Source organism: Nicotiana sylvestris, chromosome 11, assembly GCF_000393655.2.
Source record: "Nicotiana sylvestris chromosome 11, ASM39365v2, whole genome shotgun sequence".
NCBI lineage: Eukaryota > Viridiplantae > Streptophyta > Magnoliopsida > Solanales > Solanaceae > Nicotiana > Nicotiana sylvestris.
The window spans coordinates 118,612,455-118,634,300 of NC_091067.1; positions in this window are offsets into that span (position 1 = coordinate 118,612,455).

A 21,846-nucleotide genomic window follows, 5' to 3' on the forward strand; every position below is an offset into this window, starting at 1 on the left:
ATTGGTAAATAATCAAAGATCAAGCCGGAAAAGTTCAATTAATGAATGAGTCAAGTACAGAGCAAAGTCACGAGCTAGGCCTAAAGAAAGACCTTACCATAGCTAGGGTAAAGGCAATGTACTGAAATGGGTTATAAATAAAAACCTTGTGTTTATTTTTCTTTTTTAATTCTGTTATAAGAACAAATTTTACGAGAAAGTTATAGATGTAATTCAAATACATGTAAAGTGTTATTCAAAACTAGACAGAGGCCAAATAAAAACTTGTCAAAGTTATTTCAAGAAACATGTGTATTCCTATTTCTTTTATCGTATATTAAGTGTCGAATATAAAAGGGCCATCTTTTATAAAATTCATGATTAATTTAAGTATTCATGAAGTTAACAGAAGCATTTTTTGAAGAGTAAAAATGCAAGTTATTCAGTAAGTACTTAGAAATAAAGGCAAGAATAAACAAAACAGAAGTTCAAATAGCAACGAAAAACTTCTTAATATTATGAATTTAGTCATAAACTGAAAATTGTTTATACATATTGCCCCATAAAAGGTCCGGGGACATAAGTTTCCAAAATAAACCCTCAAATGAGACCAAAGGTTTTAACCACAATTTTCCAAAAAGAAAAAAAATAGACACAAAGGAATTCAAACAACTTAAACTTGTCACTGAGAAGATGAAGGAACTGAAGTACATCAACAGTAGCGGGTTCAACTTGGCTTGAAGGAGTGGGGATACCCGTATCATCTTCAACATTTGCGGAATCTTCGACCATGGGAGAAGGAAAATCTTGGTTCTTCTGAGTCTTCTCAATAGTTTCATTGATCTTAGCTAACTCAGATTCCAAGTTAAAATTCTCTTGGCTAGCTTCAACAAGGGTATCACGACGAGAATTCAAAAACGCCCAACTCACTTCAATGACAGACTTATCTTCAAGGATCTTATAATCTCTTTCCCAGTCAGCGATTTCGTTCTTTAACTTTTCATTTTCAGCCAAGGCAGATTCATAAGAAGCTTCAAGAGAGGCGTGGGAATTTTCTAAGGAACAAACCCTATCAGAAAAAACCCGAAGATCTTCTTGGGCTTGAGTCAAATTCTGCACGAGTTCACCAGCATAGGCTTCTTTTGCATCCAAGAGACCCATCAACTCTCTAATATCTTCACTCGCCTTGGAAAGCTGCTCGGAAAAGAAGTTTCAAGACGAGCATTTTCCTTGTCTGCTTGACGGAGGAGGCCTTTTCAACTGCCAATTCCGAAGTCAAAGCCCACACCTGCTGCTCCAAGATATTTTTACTTTCTTCTAAGTACTCCACATCGATCTAAAGACTTTCATACTGTTCCTTCCAATTATATGCCTCCAATCGATAATCACGCACTAACTGCTCTGAGAGGGTAATCCTTTTCATCATCTCCGTGCCAATGAGATTGGCCTAAAAAGGGGGAAAGGGAAGGAAATGAGAATCCCAAAGATAGAAAAATGACAAAATAAAAGTTAGAAAAAATGAATACCTTTAAAGAAGCATGCACAATGTCATTCATCAAAGTCAAAGAACTATGGCTCTGTAGCTTGGCTCTCTCAACAGGACCAATTAAAGGCTTTAGCCACACATCTGGTTGGCCCGATTTCCTTAAAAGGTTTCCCTCAGCGGGGATTTCAATAATCAATTGCCTCATAGCACCACTCCTACTTGAGCAGCCAACCTCAGCATGGTGAGCAGCTGGAGGAGGAATTGTCGAAGGAGGAATAGTAGAAGTAGTAAAAATTGCCTGGGGCCGAATGAAAGCAACCATAATCGGCAAAGTAGGAGTCACAGGCACGGGAGGAGAAAAAGAAGACAAGGGAGCTTCATCATAAACGGGACCTAAACTTTCACTACCAAACCCACGGTCAAAAAGCTGCTCAACAGAATCATGAGCAGTAGCGGGGGCATCATCAACATCATCAGGGATCACTACCAGGGCTTCAACAGATTCGGTAAGAGGAATAGAATGGCGGGGGGATGCTTCTGCTTCATCATCAAAAATAATACGTCTACGAGCCCGTGGCCTTGTTACCAAGGAACCCTCGTCATCCTCTTTTTCGGAATCTTGGTCATCAACGGCTTTTCTTTTCGATGAAGAGCCCAGAATTATTTCTTGAGCCCTTTCCAAAGAGATACGAGAAGCCGCAACCGCCTCAGCAGTAACTCCTCGAATAGCAAATCCTGATAGAAAGAAGGATTGAGATAAGTTCAGGAAAAAACAATATGTAAAATAAAATAAAAGCTCTTACCATGAGTTTTTACTTTCCAACCAAAACGTTGAGAAAGGGTCTTCCAAGATCTACCATCCATTGGTGCGATACTCAACAACTTTCCTACCCAATCACGGAAATCGAGAACATCTTCCACAACTCCCATGGTTGCTAGAAAAGAAAAGTAAAATTAGAAAAATCAACAAAATTGAAGAAAAAGGTACGAGAAAGTTAGAAGACTCACGTGCAAAATTCCACTTCTCAGGGAAGGGAACGTTCTCATCACCCACTAAACCAACAGTGAGGGCAGTAACAAACCTGGCATACCAGCCACGGTCTTTATCATCTTCAGGGCTGACTAGAACTTTTTTGCTCCTGGCTACTAGTGTAAAAATACCATTGCGAAAGAGTCTAGGGGAGTAAAGATGAATTAGATGTGGAAAAGTAAAAGGCACACTGGCTATGTTGGTCAAATGCCTCAAACAGGCAACAACCCTCCATATTATTGGGCCAATTTGACCTAAGCAAACATCAAAGAAACGACAGAACTCGAGAATAACAGGATCAATAGCAGGTTTGAATCCTAATGTGAAAGGGTACGTATAGACAAAGGAAAAACCGGTTAAGTAAGAGGTAATTTTTTGATTCGGATTGGGAATAATGATAGGAAAGTCATGACTCCAATGGCAGTCTCTACGAACTAAAGAAATCAAACCTTCAGTAATTTGAGTGGGATAAATATCCAAAAAATACTTGATTTCTAAGAGACTCTCTGTCATTATAGAAAGATAGTTCCACAGGAACTATCTTCTCTACTAGAGGTTCACGAAGAGGTTTAGAATATTCCTTACCTCTGGAAGAAGATTTGTGTGAAAGAGAACCTCTAGTTCTAGAAGGGCTAGAACTAGGCGAAGGAAGAGAAGAATCACGCAAGGATGAAGATCCTAAATTACGAAGCTTACCTCCTCTTCTGCTCCTACTGGGGGCATTAGGAAACTATGGGGACCCTTCTAGGGTTAAGGTTTGATGAAGACATGATAGTATGAGGAAGAAACAAACAAAGATTCAAGAACTGAATATTTTGAGAACTTTATGTGATAAAGACAAAGAAGAAAACTATATTTATACTACGAAGCAACCGTCAAAGGAAAAGGTGCAATGATGGAATAGTCATAATGAGAACTGACGCTTCGTGATTAGTGAAGCCGTGAAAAAGCCCTAAAAAGCGCTGCAAAGTTGCAGAACCAGTAAAAGGGGTGCCACGCTTGAAGAGCATTAAATGGAAGTGACAAATGAAGCGTTGATTCTGCTATAGCATTAATAGTGACAAAAATTCTCGTTTTAATGAATTGCACTTCCCAGATATTCAATTGATGAATAAATGGCAAGTGGGGGAACTATCTGTATTGGGAAAAATTGAGTTTACATATTAAAGTGATTGGAAGATGATGTGTCATGACAAATAGACTGGTCAAAGAGTTATGATTGGCAAAGAGACACGAGTTGCAACAGATACGAGCAAAGGCATAAGAGGAGGCACGAGCAGATACTCAAAAGATTCAACGCCCGTACCTATTTAAGTCCAAGAATCAAGGAGAATGAATCTGACAGCACAAGAGAGTACAGATACAGTATTTAATGAGCATTAAATACTAAAAACGTTAGAGAATCTCTATTAAAATACAATGATATGTAACGTAGCATTTAATGTCTTTAATTGCCTATAATGGCCTTATTATGACAAAGGCAAAACGCATATTTCCAAGATAGCTATAAAAGGGAAAGAATGGGTCAATTGTAAACACACGAAAGACTATCTAAATACATTGGTTTACTTTATCTTCTTTTAATTATCTTATTGCTAGCCAAATTACTTTCTCTTATACATTTTTTGATTATCAGTAACCCGAGTTCTTCTAAATTAAAGTTTTGACCGGAATTCCACTTTTTGGTTAAACAACTACATTGGTCTTTAATTTGAGTGAGTTTATATCATATTTTTTCTTACAAATAAAATGTTTTACAACGTTAGATAGATAAGTACACATATATCCGTAATCTTTTTACAACGTGCATTTTCCGATATCTTTTTTCTGCGTTTGAAAAGTACACATACATTCAAATAGCTTTGATTTATCCGTAATCTCTTGGCTTGAATATTAAGATGTAAGGATAAAATTCGTATTAATATCTTGATTTGTTTTATCATTAGGATAGCAAATTATTATTCAACAAATTATTGCTGCCGTCCTAAACAACAAATTCGTATTAATATCTTTGATTTGCCGTCATAAACAACAAATTATTGCTGCTGCTGCTGCTATTATTATTATTATTATTATTATTATTATTATTATTATTATTATTATTATTATTATTATTATTATTATTCAAACTTCTTGATTTTTTCAATTAATTCCTCGAGAATGTAGTATTTTCTTGTGGTACAGATAGAGAGATGGGAACTTAATGAACCGACAGCGATGCCAATGCCTTTGGGATGAGAGAGACCTGAGAGGGAAGATATCGAACTGTGCTAAAGGCGCGCTCCACGTTAAAAAATTATTAAAACTTCAACAAATTATGAATTCATAATTTCAGAAATGCACTAAATTCAGTTATAACAACCTTAAGATTCAACCAATCAACATTAACTTTTGGATCCCTCAGCTCTGACTATACTCTTTTGTCAATAACAATTTGTTTATCACTCTATTTTCTCTTTGTAGTATCTTTAACTCCGTTTTTATCTAAAAACACATAAATCCCAAAGTCTTTTCAAGAATTTTTATTTTTATAACAGTTTCTCTAAACTTTAGTAGCAGAAACAAAAATACCCCTAACTAAAATGATTTTGACGAATTTCATATGAGGTGTGGATTTTCTTGAAGGTTTGAGAAATCATATGCTATTTCTGAGTATGTATATGATGGAAATTAAGAGCTGACTAATAGATAGATAGATAGGTAAAATATGTTGCTATCACCTATACTATCTCTACTTAAAAGGAAAGGGTTTTAATTTATATATACTAATAATGTAAAAAACTGTTTACCTTAAAAATTGAGTAATAATTATATTTGTAATGTGATTTTAAGGATATGTGATTTCACTTAATACCAATTGATTAATTTAGAGATAAATGATGAAATTGACAAGAATATAAAACAAACTGATATTTGGACAGTGTCCTCGAGCTGATGAACCCTCGAGAGTTGTAAAGTAAGAAACAGTACAATAAATTGATGAACAATAGAGAAATATTATATTACTTTGATCTGTATGAATGTAAGTGTTTAAAAATTATGGGTACCCCTCTTTATGTACTAGAGGAATCCTAATTGCGGTACAATTTTAATTACGGAAGTAAATCCCCTGATTGATACAAATAACCCCCCTTGATTTGATCCGTTCCGAGATTTCTGTCATGATCCTTGACCGGTTACGGATATTTGGCCTTTCCATTATTGCGTTCTGCTCGAAGATGATCATATCTGGTCTCGATCGTTGGGGGACTTGATCTCGATAGGTACCTCGATATCCGAACTCGGTACCTCGTCTTTGTACTCAGGCCTTATCCATTACGAGGTTGACCCTTGATGCAGCTTACCCGTATTAGATAGTCTCCTCGTTTCTTGGAGTGTAATGAGAAGACATGAACTGAGTCTTCGATTTTGTATATCGACCAATTACGACGTCACCCTCGTGACGTAAGCAACGGAGGCGACTGAAGTGTTGCGTTTGCACAGTTCCCAAGACCATTAATTAGTGCTAGTTAATGGTCGGCCACTAGTGTTTTCAAACCGTCATAGCAATATTATAAATAGATCCTTTCCATAATTTTCTCAAACTTTATTTTCAAAACCTTTCTTAATCTTCAAAGCTCTCCTTCCTTCAAGTTCCTCAATTCTGCAAATTATTTACATCTCGTTTGCCAATCCTCTCGTAAAACAACAAACTTTATCTTCTTATTTTTCCTGAACTCATATAGAAATGGCGAAAACATCTAAAACTGCTCCCCAAAAGTACAAAGCCTCTTCATCTCGTCCGGCCGGTGACAAAACGCTGGTGGAGCCACGCATCGAAGAGTGCGTTCCCGAGTCATGTGACCTCACCTTTGATTTCAAAGTTGAAAAAACCTCTTCGGTCCCTGGCAGATGTGAGCCCATATCGAGATATATATGCTCGATAACCGAAGGCGATCTCGAGTAGGTGAAAAGGGACTGCTATTGGGAAAATATGGAGGTGGTGATTCCTACCCCCAATGAGGATATTACTACTTACCTGAAAGGGTTTTTAAGTGTTTACACTTACCCTTTCACATTAGGTCCCGTCGATCCCGTTATTATCAAATTCTACTGCCAATACCACATAACCCTAGGCCAAATCGACCCCTCTATTTGGTGCATCGTTATTTTGCTCCGATTCTTAGTGAGAAAGGTCGAAGGGATGTCTTTCACCCTCGATCATCTTATTAGAGTGTATAGCCCCCGTCTCTTTTGAGGCGGATTAGTAAGGCTTCAGCGCCGGGCCACAAAGGTGCTGTTCTCGAGCATAGACGGGGACACAGATCGAGGATGGATAGGCCGGTCCGTCCGAGTGAGGACTTCTGACATAATCCCGGCCAAGAAAATGCCATTCACTAAAGAATGGAACATAAAGCGTAAGTACAAACCCACTAATACCTTCGGTTGATTGTTTTGCTTCCTTTACCTTTTCTCATCAAAATTTTTTTCTTATGATGCAGCAGTCTCTTAGGTTCCTGGTGCAATCCCGAACCTTGAAAGTTGGGTTCGAAAACTGGTTTTGACCTCTCCGTACGCTGAGTGCTCATGCCGCGATTTGGCCGATGGCCGATGGGCGGCTAAAAACCACGGTAAGCTTCTCTATCCGTGTTTGATGCCTTACTGTGAAATGTTTTTTTTATTTTTACTTGATTTCATCCCATAAAAGTCTCGGAGACAAAGTTTCCATGAGGGCGCCCCCTCCTGGGGAAGAAGAGGCCCCAAAACTGGCCAAGGATAAGAAGAGGAAAAGGGTCTCGCCTTCCGATACCCCAAAACCTAAGAAGAACAAAGACCGCAAGTCAAAGCAAAATGTCGCCGCCCTGTCTAAAAACGTAGTCCAAAAACTACAAGATGAAGAAGAAGAGGAAGAAGATGCTGACTGTGAGCTGGTGGCTCGAAAAAGGGGAAACGCCGAGGCTTCAAAAGCAGCTGAGCTGGTGATGGTCAAAAAGGCTTATCTTCGGACCGAGGAGATCTTGAAAGATGGTCCGAGCAAAGTCCCTGAATCATCTGTCACGACCCTAAAACCGACCCGGTCATGATGACGGCTAATTTTAATTATTTTCGTTCCGTAATTGTTTTCTTTTCTGTATTTATTAGGCTTACCTAGTCGTAGAGACTAGGTGCCATCACGATAGTTCACGGAGGGCAAACTGGGGTCGTGACAAGAACCTCTAGGCTTTGATCCAAGAGGAAGATCAACTAAAACCCAAGTGTTGTTAGATATAATTGAGTCTATTTCATCATTAATGGCCTCTTAACAAAATGCAGCGTCTCTAGAAGACATTGCTTCTTGAAACGTCTTTGGGTCTTCTTCAACATTCAATACAATAGGAATTTGATTACAAACGTTTGTCCTATCTCCTTCAACAAGAAATACTATAGATTATGAAGAAATAAAATCAGAACCAATATTTTTTTGTTTTCTTATTTTTTGGCTTTTCCTTGGTTCTATTTGCATATCTTCACTTCTTTCTTTATTTGTAATAATTTCAGAAAGTGATAATTTATTAGCATCAATACGTTTTCCATTTACTTCAGTCATTTCATCAACATTGTCATTTATAAATCTATTTTTAATAAATTCAACATGTATAGATTCTATAATGGCATTAGATTCTAGATCTAGCAGTCTATATGCTTTGGAATGTTGTGCATATCCTAAAAAAATACTTTTAATTCCTCTAGGACTCAATTTTGTTCTTTGATTATCAAGTACTCTATAATAGGATATACACCCCCACACTTTAAAATAATTTAAATTTGGTTTTCTACCATTCCAAAGCTCATAAGGCGAAATATGCATACTTTTTGAAGTCACTCTATTTAAAATATAACATACAATTAGTAATGCTTCACCCCATAAATTATGTGGCAAATGTGCATTAAGTAACATAGCATTAACCATGTCTACCAAAGTTCTATTTTTTCTTTCCGCCAACCCATTTTGTTGAGGAGTATAAGGGGCACACATTTGATGTATTAGGCCATGCCCTTCACAGAACTTATTAAATTTGTTATGAAAATATTCTCTGCCTCTATCACTTTGAATAATTTTAATTTTCCTACTTCTTTGATTTTCCACAACAGACTTGTATTCTTTAAAATTTTGAAAAGTTTCATCTTTAGTTCTAAGTAGGTAAACATATGTAAATCTAGAGAAGTCATCTATAAAAGTAATAAAATATCTTTTGCCTCCTCTAGTTAATTCTCCATTTAATTCACACAAGTCTGAATGTATTAAATCTAATAATTCTGTGGATCTCTCAACTTTACGAAATGATTTCTTTGTCATTTTTGCTCGTATGCAAATTTCACATTTTATATATTGAGTTTTACATGAGATATAACCAATTTTGGACATATAATTCAAGGAGACAAAATTTAAATATCCTAGTCTAGCATGCCATAAACAAGAATCAGACTCAACGATATAAGCAGAAACATAATTTATTTCATTAAATACTCAATTTGAACATGTTGTTATAGTTATAGTCTTTTCCAACAAAAACTCCATTCTTAGACACTATTACATGATCAGAATCAATAACTATCTTTAAGCCTTTCTTTGACAGCAAAGCAGCGGATATTAAGTTTTTCTTCATATCAGGAATATGATACACATTCAGTAATGTCAACTTTTGGCTAGATGTGAAGTTAATCTCAATGCTTCCTTTTCCAGCAACATTTGCCGTAACATGGTTTTCCATCAAGACTTGTTCAGAATTCTGCACTTCCGCATATGTCTTGAACATCTTCTTGTCATAACAGACATGAATAGTAGCACCCGAATCTAGCCACCAGTCTTGAGTATTTGTAGCAGCAGTAGCCATATTCAATTCGGTGACCATACCAATTTGCATTGTGGAAACCATGACAACCAGTCCTTGGGCAGAATTTTCCACTACGTTTGCCTTTTCAGATTTTTCAATCTTTCCAGACTTTTCGGTATTGCCTGCATTGAAATTTATTCCTGCCTTTCTATATCTACAATCCGGAATCATATGGCCTTTCTTTCCACAATGATGACAACTAAAGTTCTTTCTCTTTTTAAAAGAAGACTTTTTGAAAACTTTTGGATTTTTGTTCCCACTTCCTAAACCATTCTGACTGACAAAATTGACTGTGGAACTCGAGGGCCGACTAATAGCATCACGAGCACAAGTCTCGCTTTCAATTGAATGTGAGTACGAAATTGTTCCACAATCATTTTATCCATTGAATGTAGGATTTTCTTTTTATAGTCATTCCAGGAGGAAAGCAATTTCGAAAGAATAACACCTATTTGAAATGCATCAGGAATTTTAACTTCAAGATGACTTAGTTTTGATACTAAGATTTGCAGTTCATGAATCTGATCCATTATAGGCCTAGTATCAGATATTTTAGATTCAAAGTACTGCAGAGCCAGGAATTTGTCGATACCTCATTTTTCATTCTGGTATGCAGTTTGTAGAGCAGTCCAAATCTCCCTGGCAACTTCAGATTGTAGTAGAGATCATAGAGTCGATCTGTCAAGGTATTCAGAATATGACCGCAACACAACAGTTCATCATGTTCTCGTTTCTTTCTTTCTTCCTTGATTGCGTCAGAATCTTCTGTTGTGGGCTCAGGCATCGCAGGCAAGGCAGAATCAAGAAGATAGTAGATATTAAGTGCAAACAACAAGAATATCATCTTGTCTCTCCAGCGAGTAAAGTACGTTCCATCAAAGAGATCAAGTTTGATGAACTCCTTCGGATTCTCAACAACAGACATCAATTTCTCAATAGCAGAATAACTCTTTAAGATTGTTAGAAAATAATAATCAAAAATGGCTTTGAGGCGTGAAAATTGACTGTCCTTAAAGAGTTATCGCCTGTATACTAATTTAGGAAAATACAAAACAATTTTCTTCAGGATACAACAAAGCCTGCAATAATACTTGTAATTTTCTATGTTACTCGTTGGAAATTCTTGTATATTTATAGGCAACACACAAACCCTTTTAGAAAAGATGTCTTGTTTCACAAACAGATATATTTGGTTGGACCCTTTCATAACAGACATAACTGTTTATTCGAATTTTTAATTTAAAATTCAAATAAATTTGATTTTTTCTGTCACAAAATAAAATAATTAACTTTAAGATCCGACCCTGCCCAAGTCCAAGTCTTTGATTATATAATATATAAATATATAGTGTACTTAACTGCACACACTTAAAAGTATGTGTCCTAAATTAAAGACATAAAAGTGACAAGTGCTTAAAAGGCTCCAAAGAAACCTTCTCTCTTCCGATGTGGGAAAATCCCACTTTCTAACTTGTTAATAACAAACTAACTTACCATCCCCCACTAGTTAACTTATCTAGAACTACTTACAGATGGTAGGGGTCGAATTATTGATTTGAGGTGGATTAAGAACGTCCAAACAAATCAGAGTGTACTTTTGAGGGGAAAAAAATCTTGCTATTCGAGCCTGAAAAATTACTATGACATCTAAGGCTTTGGTTTAATGGTCAATAAATTGGATTGAACCGCAGCGTCTCAAGTCTAAATCTCGGCGAAGGCAAGAACATTAGGTAATTTCTTCCCATACATTCAAGTTTTATAGCATGTTTGACCAAAATACTTTTTGGCCAAAAGTGTTTTTTTTCCTAAAGTTAACGTGTTTGGCCAAACTTTTAGAAAAAGAAGAAGTGATTTTAAATAGAAGCAGAAGTAGTTTGGTCAAACATTCATTACTGCTCAAAAGTGTTTTTCAAATTAATTAGCCAAACAAATTGCTTCTCACCAAAGTACTTTTTTTTAAAAACACTTTTGAAAAAAAAAAGTTCTTTTCAAAATTAGCTGGTTTTATAAGTTTACCCAAATAAGCTATTAGTGGATATATAGAATCACTCAGTATCTATGCCGGTGGGAGTTGATCAACACCTTATGTAATTGGTCAAGATACGCGCAAATTTATCCTAACACTAGGATTATCAGGAAAAAAATTCTTTGGCTTTTAAACATGCCACATGCACGTGAATTTTTCACGACATTAACTTTGTGGACAAGCTTAAAGGTTGTAAAGAACTCAATGGTGTGTTTGCACCTATTAGCTGCTCATGAAAAGATCATAAATAAACCAACTAATTAGCTCACCTACATTTGTTATTAACCTGCATTGATAAAGATGTAAAACAGCTTATTCAATGGCCACTCTTTTGACAATCTGGTAATCCATGCTGGACTTTGAAATTTGCCCTTTGACCGTGAATATAAAGGAGACTCTTTGATAATGTTTATGTTCCCTTTGCTTCTCCTACTTGTTCACTTTAACAGATCAAAACAGGATTAATTTTTTTCCAATTTCATCCTTATCATTAAGTTATCATTTTTTCAAGAAAAATTTTCGTTCCTATACCATATAGGAAACTATATTAAAAAATATGTTCATAGTTTGCATATTACCCTTCATGCTAATAGTATTTCTACAAAATATAGACAATTCATTAAATAAGGAATCATTGTAGCTGTAAGCTTTCTTATTTAGGCGTGCTAAAATTACGGGATTAAATATTCTTCCAGATCTTCCACAACGCAAATCACGCACATTAATCTTCTTCGTCAGTTTCGTTTCAAATTTAGCGTCTCTGCTTTTCCGATACACTGTATTTCAAACTTTTTTTTGATTTCACAAATCAAAAACGACTAAATCTTCTACAATTCTTCTACATCAGACGCAATTGTGTCCAAATTTCAGTAATACAAAGCAAAGGAAAAGAGAACAACAATTCCACCATTGACAACCATTAAAAAATTTTGAATTCAAATTGGGTTTTCAAAAATCATTATTTGTTCGGATTGGGTGTTGTTGCAAATAATTGGGAATATGGTTTGGAGTTTATATCTCAATTTTGAGGGGTTTCTGGTGAAGATTAGACTTGGTTTTGGCTGAATTTCGGATTGAAACTCTAAGAAGAAGAAGAAGAAGAAGAAGAAGATATGACATACATTATATTGCAGAAATTGTAGAAAAATTATATTATGTTGTTTATTTATTTTTCTTTTATTCATTTAATTATTGTATGAAAGTTGAACAACATTGTATAAATATTATATTTAAGTGAAATTATATTGTAGTTGTATATAACTTAGTAAAAATAATGTACGAAAATTATAGATAATTTGTAGATAAGTTGTATAATATATAAATAGTTGTATGCAAATTATTTTTACTATGTATAAATCAGATACAAAAGATATATTGTATAAATTTTGTATACAAGTTTTATGTAATTGTAGTTGTATTTCACTGGATGAAAATAATGTGTGAAAGTTGTAGAAAAGTTGTATTCCTCTATAACGGGAGATGTTGGCATATAACTTTAGTGTTCCAGACGAACTTTAGTGTTCCAGACAAACATGCATGAAAATAAAGATAAATTCTGTTATGAACAGTTTGTAGAAAATTTGTAGATAATTTGTAGAAACATTGAAATTCTGTATTTTCATATTAAATTTTCAAATGATATGTAGTTTTGTTGTAGATTAAATGTAGAAAACAAGCCATTTTGAGTCTTATTTGACTCATTCCTCACATTCAACCTATTCTACAAATTCACGCCTCTTTAAATACAATACAACCATACTTTCTTGAATTTAAAGGTATAACAATATATATAACTTAAAAAAACATCTTCTCCTCTGCACAAGCTAGCTCCAAAACAGACGAAGTGGAATAACAAGCTCCCATAAATTTTTTTAACACAAAAGCTCAAAAATAAATAAACAACAGTCTACAATTTTTCTACAATTTATCTATAATTGCTGCAATATGATGTATGTCATGTCTTCTTCTTCTTCTTCTTCTTCAAGTTTCAATCTGAAATTCAGCCAAAACCAAGTCTAATCTTTAACAAAACCCCTCAAAATTGAGATATAACTCCAAACCATATTCCCAATTATTTACAACAACACCCAATCCAAACAAATAATGATTTTTAAAAACCCAAATTTGAATTCAAAGCTTCAAAGCTTTTTAATGGCTGTCAATGGTGGAATTGCTGCTCTCTTTTCCTTTCCTCTTATATTACTGAAGGAACCCGAAATCGTAACCATCAAATCAATCAAACTTGTGCTCATCTTCCCCAGCACAAAAACATTGGGACAAGATTGCAGAGGTGCCGACAGTGCCTTGGCTATGGAAGAAATAATGGGATTTTGATATAGAAATCATGGATGTGTGAGGGAAACGTGGGTGAAGGTGTGAGAATTGGAGAGAGAAACAAGGGGGAGTGATATTAAAAGGAATATACGGTACCATTAAATTAGGAGTGTAATTAATACCCTTAAAAACCACTAATGGTATATAATTGGTAATTAGGTATACTAAATGTAATTATATCTAACCTTAAACATTGAGGGTAATACAGTTTCCTATATGGCATAGGAATGTAAAATTTCCTTTTTTCAAACTAATTAATTGGAGTACTACCAGTCAAATTTACATTTTCAAAGTATCATTAATAAGAATAATTTAATAAATAAATAAATACTTAATTAATACTCCCTCCGTTTCAATTTATATGAACCCATTTGACTGGGCACAGAGTTTAAGAAAAGAGAGAAGACTTTTAAACTTGTGGTGTAAAATGAGGCACATATATTTTGTGTGGCTATAAATCATTGCATAAAGGTAAATTATTTCCAAATAAGGAAAGAGGTCATTCTTTTTTGCACGGACCAAAAAGGAAATAGGTTCACATAAATTGAAACGGAAGGAGTATTTTTTTAAGAGGAGTAAAAAATACGATGAAGTATTACTATAGAAATACGATTTCATTAAGTAATAGATAATGGCATTGTCAGCGTAAAAATTATTGTACAAAAAAATCATCAGAAAAATTATTCTACTAAAAAATCAATGGTGTGGCGTACACAGCAGCCAATAAAACTTCCAAAGTCACAATTACCCAAGGGAAACAGGTGCAACATGTCTTAGAGGAAGAAAGCATTACGTTTGATGATGCAGATGCGGATGTCGTATTATCTCCTCATAACGATGCACTGGTAATATCTCTACTTGTACATAATACTAATGTAAAACGAGTTTTGATTGATCCAGGTAGATCCGTGAACATTATTCTATTAAGTGTATTACGTGAGATGCAAGCTGAAGATAAATTAATACCAAAGGCATATACTCTATCTGGATTCGACAATTCCAGTGTCATGACGAAAGAAGAAGTAATACTTACTACATTCGTAGAAGGAGTTGTCAAAGATACAAAGTTTCAGGTAGTAAATATGGAGATGGCCTACAATATGATCCTTGGGAGACCATGGATCCACAAGATGGATGTCGTTCCGTCAACCTTGCATCAAGTTTTTAAATTTCCATCACCATGAGGAATATGTCAAATCCGTGGGGACCAACATACATCCAGGAACACCAACTCTGTAGCAGATTCAAGTATGAGAAACGAAGAAAAATAGCAATCACAAAATCCTGTTGAGGGTACCACAACACAAACCTCAACTGAATAAGGGCGAACAAATGTGGACTCAAGGCCAAATACCATTCAAGAACCAGAGGAAAATGAAAATATCAAGACAACAATTGAAGAACTAGAGCCTGTGGTGTTATTTGCACAATGGCCTGATAGGAAAGTCTACGTAGGGGCCAATCTAAGCCAGGGCATGAAAGGTAAGTTGATTAAATTTTTGAAAACTAACGTGGATTATAAAGTAATGCCTTTTGCTCTCAAAAATGCTGGTGTAACATATCAAAGACTAGTGACTAAAATATTTTAAGAACACTTGGGGAAAACTATGAAAGTCTATATAGATGACATGCTAGTCAAAACTCAACACTCAGGGGATCGTATATCACAGTTGTCTGATGCATTTCAGATTTTGCGAAAATTTAATATGAAACTAAATCCTAAGAAGTGTGCATTCGGTGTTGCATCGGGTAAGTTTTTAGGTTTTCTTCTCTCTAACCGTGGTATTGAAGTGAATCCCACACAGATTAAGGCCATTGAAGAAATTCCTGGCATACTTACAAGTAAAAAAGAAGTGCAGAGGTTGATAGGAAGAATTGTAGCCTTCGAAAGATTCATTTCTAAATCATCAGAAAAGTGCTTTAAATTCTTTTCAGCTATTAAAAAGCAAGATCATTTCAAATGGAATGAGGAATGTCAACTTGCACTCAAATATTTGAAGACATACTTATCAAATCCGCCACTACTTGCAAAACCAAAGGTTGGGGAAAGACTGCTCATCTACCTTGCCATCTCAGAAGTAGCAGTAAGTGTTGTTTTAGTCCGAGAGGACTAAGATAAACAATCTCCGATCTATTATGTCAGCAAATCTTTATTCGATGCAGAGACGCGGTATCCTCAATTAGAAAAGCTTGTATTTGCATTAATCATGGCATCTAGAAAATTAAGGCCTTATTTTCAATGTCATCTTATTGTTGTAGTAACTGCTTATCCATTACGCAATATATTACACAAGCACGAGTTGTCAGGTAGGTTATCCAAGTGGGCTATAGAATTAAGTGAATATGTTATCGCATACCAACCCAGAACTGCTATAAAATCTCAAATGTTAGCTGATTTAGTGGCTGATTTTAGCCAAGGGATGCAATTAGAAGCATAAAAAGAATTGCAGGTGCTCAACGGAGCTAACCCAGGAATTTGGACCTTATTTGCTTATGGTTCATCTAACATAAAGGGTGCAGGCTTAGGGATCGTTTTGGTACCACCTACGGGTGAAACCATTCGACAAGCCATTAAATGTCATTATATAACTAACAAATGAGGCAGAGTATGAGGGAGTGATTGTAGGTTTAGAACTGGCACGAAAACTTGGCATTAATCAGATTTTAATCAAGAGCGATTCACAGCTAGTGGTTAACCAAATGCTGGGGACTTATACCCCCAAGGAAGCATGAATGCCATAATATTTAGAGAAGGTATGGGATCTAATCAGGCAATTCCAAACTTGGAAGGTTACGCAAATATCAAGAGATGAAAATGTTGAGGCGGATGTCTTAGCTAATCTCACATTTGTAGCAGACGTGGCAAGCAATGAAAATGCTTCTGTAATACATTAGTTTCATTCAGTGCTCGATCCAGATAAAAATGAGGTAAATTTTAATAACTTAACCTGGGATTGGAGGAATGATATTGTTGCCTTTTTGCAGAATGGTATCGTTCCTGAAGACAAGAGGAAAGCTCACGCGCTTCAAAAAAAAAGGCTGCTCGATATTGCTTAAAGCAAGACAATCTTTATCTGAAAATGTTCGGTGGTCCCTTAGCAAGATGCCTCGAACCTTCTCAGACAGAATACGTAATGAGAGAAATACACAAGGGGAATTATGGGAATCACGTAGGAGGAAGATCACTGGTAAGAACCCTAATCAGGGCAGGTTATTATTGGCCCAAAATGGAAGAAGAAACGGAAAGTTTCGTGGCTAAATGTGATAAATGCCAAAGGTACGGTAATAATATGCATAGACCTGCAGAGTTGCTACATCCGGTCATTGCACCGTGACCGTTTATGAAATGGGGGATGGATATAGTGGGTTCACAACCACAAGCAAAAAGACATGTCAATTTTTTGCTCGTACTCACTAACTATTTTACTAAATGGGTGAAAGCAGGAGCATTCAAATAGGTGCATGAAAAAGAAGTTAAAAATTTCATTTGGCGGAATATCATATGCCGATTTGGTGTACCAAAGGAAATAGTATGTGACAATGGCCCTCAATTTATAGGCACGCAAATCACAGAGTTCTTTCAAAATTGGCAGATCAAAAGAATTACATCCACACCTTATCATCTAATGGGTAATGGGCAAGCTGAGTCAACAAACAAAATCATTATCAAAAATTTAAAGAAACGTTTAGAGGAAACCAAAGGTAATTGGCCAGAAGTGTTACCTGTTGTTTTATGGGCATACCGCACAATAGCAAAAACAAGTACAGGAGAAACACTGTTTTCATTGGTTTACAGAGCTGAAGTTTTAATTCCAGTTGAGATAAGAGAGCCAAGTACAAGATTTATACAAGCGTCAGAAGAGTCTAATAACGAAGAAATGCGCATAAATCTTGATCTATTTGAAGGAAAAAGGAAGCTACACTGATAAGAATGATAGCACAAAAGCAGGTCATAGAACGATACTACAACCGAAAAGCACGCCTAAGATTCTTCAAAATTGGGGACTTCGTGCTCAAAAAGGTTTTTCAATCTATGAAGGCAGCTAATACAAGGAAATTAAGTCCAACATGGGAAAGACCCTATAGGATTCATGATATTGCAGGTAAAGGAGCATACGAGCTGGAAACAATGGATGACAAGATAATACCTTCACATTGGAATGATGTTCACCTGAAGAGATACTATTTCTAAAGAATACCCATTGTTAGGTATCCGTATTTAAAGTTTAAATTTTGAATTGTTAAATTTTACTAACGATTTTAGATGATAGGCAAAAATCTAGCCCATACTAAATGATGAGTCACAACCTGCAAGGCATGTGGAATAAATTAAACTTCCCGGTCTAGGGTTACAATTATTCTGATAGAAATTCAAACGGGCTAAGCAGTCTTCATCTATAATCGCACCTCCGAGTCCCGTATGTTTTTCCTTTTCAGGGAAAGGACCCAATGAGAGGAACAATCAAGTGCTCGAGGCTTCATACTTCAACGCTCAAACACTTGGGGGACTATATAATAAACACATGCATGTGTATAAAGAAGGCAAAGAAGATTGGGAAATAATCAAATATCAAGCCTGAAAAGTTCACTCAATGAATGAGTCAAGCACAAAGCAAAGTCACGAGCTAAGCCTAAAGAAAGACCTTACCATAGCTAGGGTAAAAGCAATGTACTGAAACGGGTTATAAATAAAAACCTCGTGTTTATAAACCTCGTGTTTATTTTTCTTTTTTAAATCCGTTATAAGAAAAACAGTTACGAGAAAGTTATAGATGCAATTCCAATACATGTAAAGTGTTATTCAAAACTAGACAAAGTTCAAATAAAAACTTGTCATAGTTATTTCAAGAAACATATGTATTCCTATTTCTTTTATCACATATTAACACCGTTATGAAGTTGAGACGTCTTCTTCATTAAGTGTCGAATATAAAAGGGCCCTCTTTTATAAAATTCATGATTAATTTAAGTATTCATGAATTTAACGGAAGCATTTTTTGAAGATTAAAAATGCAAGTTTTTTAGTAAGTCCTTAGAAATAAAGGCAAGACTAAACAAAACAGAAGTTTAAATAGTAACGAAAAACTTCTTAATATTAAAAAGCTTAGCCTAAGTATGAACTGAAAATTATTTATACATATTGCCCAAGGTCTAGGGACTTAAGTTTCCAAAACAAAGCCTCAAATGAGACCAAGGGTTTTAACCACAATTTTTCATAAAGAAAAAAAAAAGACACAAAGGAATTCAAACAACTTAAACTTGTCACTGAGAAGACGAAGGAACTGAAGCAGGTACATCAACAGCAGCGGGTTTAACTTGGCTTGAAGGAATGGGGATACCCGTATCATCTTCAACAATTGCGGAAGTTTCAACCACGGGAGAAGGAAAATCTTGGTTCTGCTGAGTCTTCTTAATAGTTTCATTGATCTTAGCTAACTCAGATTCCAAGTTAAATTCTCTTGGCTAGCTTCAACAAGGGTATCACGGCGAGAATTCAAAAACGCCCAACTTACTTCAATGGCAGACTTATCTTCAAGGATCACATAATCTCTTTCCCAGTCAACGATTTCGTTCTTTAGCTTTTTATTTTCAGCCAAGGTAGATTCATAAGAAGCTTGAAGAGAGGCGTGAGAATTTTCTAAGGAACAAACCCTATCAGAAGAAACCTGGACTTCTTGGGCTTGAGTCAAATTCTGCACGAGTTCACCAGCATAGGCTTCTTTTGCATCCAAAAGAGCCTTCAACTATCTAATATCTTCACTCACCTTGGAAAGCTGCTCGGAAAATGAAGTTTCAAGACGAGCCTTTTCCTTGTCTGCTTGACTGGAGGAAGCCTTTTCAACTGCCAATTCCGAAGTCAAAGCCCACACTTGCTGCTCCAAGGTACTTTTTCTTTCTTCTAAGTACTCCACGTCGATCTGAAGACACTCATACTGTTCCTTCCAATTATATGCCTCCAATTGGTAATCACGCACTAACAGCTCTGAGAGGGTAACCCTTTTCATCATCTCCGTGCTGATGAGATTGGCCTAAAAAGGGGGGAAAGGGAAAGAAATGAGAATCCTAAAGATAGAAAAATGACAAAGTAAAAGTTAGAGAAAAGGAATACCTTTAAAGAAGCATGCATAATGTCATTCATCAAAGTCAAAGAACTATGGTTCTCTAGCTTGGCTCTCTCAACAGGACCAATTAAAGGCTCTAGCCATACATCTGCTTGACCCGATTTCCTTAAAAAGTTGCCCTCAACGGGGACTTCAATAATCACTTGCCTCATAGCACCACTCCTACTTGAGGAGCCAACCTCAGCATGGTGAGCAAGTGGAGGAGGATTTATCGAAGGAGGAATAGTAGAAGTAGTAAAATAGCCTGGGGAGGAACGGAAGCATCCATAATCGGCAAAGTAGGAGTCACATGCACGAGAGGAGAAAAAGAAGCCAAGGGAGCTTCATTAGAAACGTGACCTAAACTTTCACTACCAAACATGTGGTCAAAAAGCTGCTCAACAGAATCATGAGCAGCAACGGGAGCATTATAAACATCATCAGGGATCACTACCAAGGCTTCAACAGATTTTGTAAGAGGAAGAGAACGGCGGGGGGACGCTTCTACTTCATCATTGGAAATAATGCGTCTACGAGCCCGTGGCCTTATTACCAATGAACCCTCGTCTTCCTCTTCTTTGGAGTCTTGATCATCAATGGCTTTTCTTTTCGATGAAGAGCCCAAAATTATTTCTTGAGACCTTTCCAAAGAGATACGAGAAGTCATAACCGCCTTAGCAGTAACTCCCCAAATAGCAAATCCTGATAGAAAGAAGGATTGAGATAAGTTCAGGAAAAAATAATATGTAAAATAAAATAAAAACTCTTACCTTGAGTTTTTACTTTCCAACCAAAACGTTGGGAAAGGGTCTTCCAAGATCTACCATCCATTGGTGCAATACTCAACAACTTTCCTACCCAATCACGGAAATTGGGAACATCTTCCACAACTCCCATAGTTGCTAGAAAAGAAAAGTAAAATTAGAAAAATCAACAAAATTGAAGAAAAAGGTACAAGAAAGTTAGAAGACTCACGTGCAAAATTTCACTTCTCAGGGAAGGGAACGTTCTCATCGCCCATTAAACCAACAGTGGGGGCAGTAACAAACCTGGCATACCAACCACGGTCTTTGTCAACTTCAGGGCTAACTAGAACTCTTTTGCTCCTGGCTACTAGTGTAAAAACACCATTGCGAAAGAGTCTAGGGGAGTAAAAATAAATTAGATGTGGGAAAGTAAAAGGCACACTGGCTATGTTGGTCAAATGCATCAAACAGGCAACAACCCTCCATATTATTGGGCCAATTTGACCTAAGCAAACATCAAAGAAACGACAGAACTCGAGAATAACAGGATCAATAGTAGGTTTGAATCCTAATGTGAAAGGGTACGTATAGACAAAGGAAAATCTGGTTAAGTAAGAGGTAATTCTTTGATTCGGATTGGGAATAATGATAGGAAAATCATGACTCCAATGGCAGTCTCTATGAACTAAAGAAATCAAACCTTCAGTGGTTTGAGTGGGATAGATATCAGCACGATCTAAAGAAGATACTTGACTTCTAAGAGATTCTCTATCATTATAGAAAGATAGTTCCGCAGGAACTATCTCCTCTACTAGAGGTTTAGAAGATTCCTTACCTCTAGAAGAAGATCTGTGTGAAAGAGAACCTCTAGTTCTAGAAGAAGGGCCAGAAGTAGGCGAAGGAAGAGAAGAACCATGCAAGGATGAAGATCCTAAATTACGAAGCCTACCTCTTCTTCTGCTCCTACTGGGGGCATTAGGGAAGTTATCAACTATGGGGACCCTCCTAGGGTTAGGGTTTGATGAAGACATGATAGTACGAGGAAGAAACACACAAAGATTCAAGAACTGAATATTTTGAGAGCTTTATGTGATAAAGACAAAAGAGAAAACTATATTTATACTGCGAAGCAACCGTCAAAGGAAAATGTGGCAATGATGGAAAAGTCATAATGAGAACTGACGCTTCGTGATTAGTGAAGGCGAGAAAAAGCCCTAAAAAGCGCTGCAAAGTTGCAGAACCAGTAAAACGGTGCCACGCGTGAAGAACATTAAATGGAAGTGACAAATG